This window comes from Phalacrocorax carbo, chromosome 2 (genome assembly GCF_963921805.1).
Source record: "Phalacrocorax carbo chromosome 2, bPhaCar2.1, whole genome shotgun sequence".
NCBI classification, from domain to species: Eukaryota; Metazoa; Chordata; class Aves; order Suliformes; family Phalacrocoracidae; genus Phalacrocorax; species Phalacrocorax carbo.
In genome coordinates, this window is record NC_087514.1 from 48,834,601 (window position 1) to 48,837,653 (window position 3,053).

Genomic DNA, 3,053 nt, shown 5'->3' on the forward strand with positions numbered 1-3,053 from the left:
TATTTCAAAATGTATCATTCACTTGTTGTTACTGTCTTGAATTACCTTAAAATTGTGGAGATTTATTCTCTTCAACTAGGTAGTTTGCAAACTATCTAGTTGTGTCAATATTATCTTAACATCATGTTTTAGGTATATTTTGTGCAACAGTGAGTAACAAATTTTTTTGCGAAATAAAAAACTTCTACAAAAACTGTTTATTTCTTGTACATGAACTAGTTTATGAAGATAAGCATGCCTATTTCTGAAGGGGATTGGATTTTTAAATTTTAATGGAAGTGGTTTTTGTGATGTTACACTGCTGTAACACTAGTAGTACTTGTCCTTGCAGAGTTCTGCTGAAGTTTTATAGCACAAGCTGGTATTGACTGTGGGGCTTCCTTAGTGCTTCTAAAATGATCACAGAACACTTGGTGAGTTCAAGGTCTTAAAAGGACAAAGCGTTACTCTTGTCATCTCATTGATAAATTGCAAAAAATGCAAAAGTGCCTATTTTAAAACCTCTAAAGGAAAACCAATGCCAGCAAATAACCCAGACTTTCACATTTTTGGCAGTCGTAAAGCTGCAGGATATTAGTATCATAGGGGGACTGTACAATCTGTACGATACTATGATCGAGAGACCAATGGATATCAGTTTTGGTTATCTGGCTTCAAGGGAAGAGGCAAATTCACAGAATGGCTGAAGTTGGAAGGGATCCCTGGAGGTCGTCGGCTCCAACCTCCCTGCTCAAGCAGGACCACCTACAGCTGGTTGTCCAGGATCAGATGGCTTTTGAGTATCTCCAAGGATTGAGACTCTACAACCTCCCTGGTAAACTTGTTCTAGTGCTCAGTCACCTTAACAGTAAAAATGTGTTTCCTGGTCTTCAGATGGCTCCTCCTGTGGTTCAGTTTGTGCCCATTGCCTTTTGTCCTGTTACTGGACACCACTGAAAAGAGCCTGTCTCTGTCATCTATACACCCTCTCTCCAGGTATTTGTATACATTAATAATCCCCCCTGAGCCTTCTCTTCTCCAGGCTAAACAGGCCCACGTGCATCAGCCTTTCCTCATAGGAGAGATGCTCTAGTCCCTTCATCATTTTCATGGCCCTTCACTGGACTTTCTCCAGTATGTCCATGTCCCTCTGGAGGGCAGCACGACCCTCTGGTATATCAGCTCCTTACGCTGGTTTTGTGTCATCAGCAGACTTGCTGAGGGTATGCTCTGCCCCATCATCCAGATCATTAATGAAGGTGCTAAACGGGACTGGACCCAACATTGACCCCTGAGGTATACTGCTAGTTACTGGCCTCCAACGAGACTTTGCGCTGCTGATCACCACCCTGTGGCCCTGGTCAGTCAGTCAGTTTCTGACCCACCTCAGTGTTTGCTCATCCAGCCTGTATGTCAACAGCTTGTCTACAGGGATCTTCTGGGAGGCAGTATCAAAGGCCTTACTGAAGTCCAGGTAGACAATATCCACTGCTCTCTCCTCACCTACCAGGCCAGTTATTTCACTGTAGAAGGATATCAAATTGGTCAAGTATAACTTCCCCTTGGCGAAGCCATGCTTGGCTATTCCTGATTATTTTCTTGTTCATGTACCTGAAAAACGGTTTCCAGGATTAACTGATCTATCACCTTCCCAGAGATTGAGGTGAGGCTGGCTAGCCTGTATGTTCCAGAGTCCTCCTCCTTCCCCGTCTTGAAGATAGGAGTGACATGTCCTTTCCTCCAATCCTCTCCCAGTCACCATGATTGATCACAGGTTGTTGAGAGTGGCCTCGCAATGACATCTGCCAGCTCCCTCAGCACATGTGGTGCATCCCATCAAGGCCCATGGACTTAGGTATGTCCAGTTTGCCTAAGTATTCCCTGACCTGATCATCTTCCACCAAGGGTACATCTTCCTTACTCCATCCTTTCCCCCGATCTCTGAGACCTGGGATTCCTGAAGGCCAGCCTTGCTTGTAAAGACTGAGGCAAAGGTGGCATCCAGTGCTGCAGCCTTTTCCACGTCCTGTGTAACCAGGCCCCCATCTCATTGATCAATGGGCCCACATTTTCCCTAGTCATCTTTTTGTTGCCTGTGTACTTACAGAAAGCTTCCTTGTTGTCTTTGTCATCCCTGGCCAGATTAATTTCCATTTGGGATTTAGCTTTCCTAACTGCATTCCTGGATGCTTGGACAGCATTTCTGTATTCTTCCCATATTACTTGTCCTTGCTTCCACCTTCTGTATGCTTTTTGTTTTATTTTTTTCTAGGAGCTCCTTGTTCATCAACGTAGGCCTCCTAGCATTTTCGCCTGACTTCATATTCATTGGGATGGAGCTCTCTTGATCTTGGAGCTGGTGATCTTTGAATATTATCCATCTTTCCAGGACCCTTTCCCCTTCAGGTCCTTATCCCATGGGACTCCACAAAGCAGATATCTGAACAGGCCAAAGTTTGCTTTCCTGAAGCCCAGCACTGTGATCTTGCTTTTTGCCCTGCACCATCCACTCAGGATCCTGAGCTCCACTGTTTTATGGTCACTGCAGCTAAGGCTGCCTTTGACCTTCACATCCCTGATAAGCTCCTTCTTGGTGAGTATGAAGTCCAGCAGAGTACATCCCTCGCTCCTCCATCAGTTGTGTCAAGAAGTTGTCAGTGATGCTCTCCAGGAACCTCTTAGATTCCTTATTCCCTTCTCTGTTGCCCTTCCAGCAGCTATCAGGGTAGTTCAAGCACCCCATGAAGACCATGGCCCATAAATGGGAGGATCCTTCTAGCTGTCCATAGAAGGCCTCATTCACTTATTCTTCCTGGTCAGGGGAAGCAGAACATAACTGACACTCACTACCTTGTCACCCATATGGTCTGCTCTTTAATCCTTACCCATAAGCTCTCAGTTCGCAAGCAGTAAACTTCTCTAGAAAACAGGTTGGGTTGGCAGATGGGTGTGCCCATCCCTTGCAGCATGAAGTCACCCACTGCTGTTGCTCTCTGCTTCCTCCCAGTGCTTCTGCACGCTCAAGGTCAGTTGGCCCAGATGCTTCTCTTGACTGCACACCTGGCTCCTCCTCA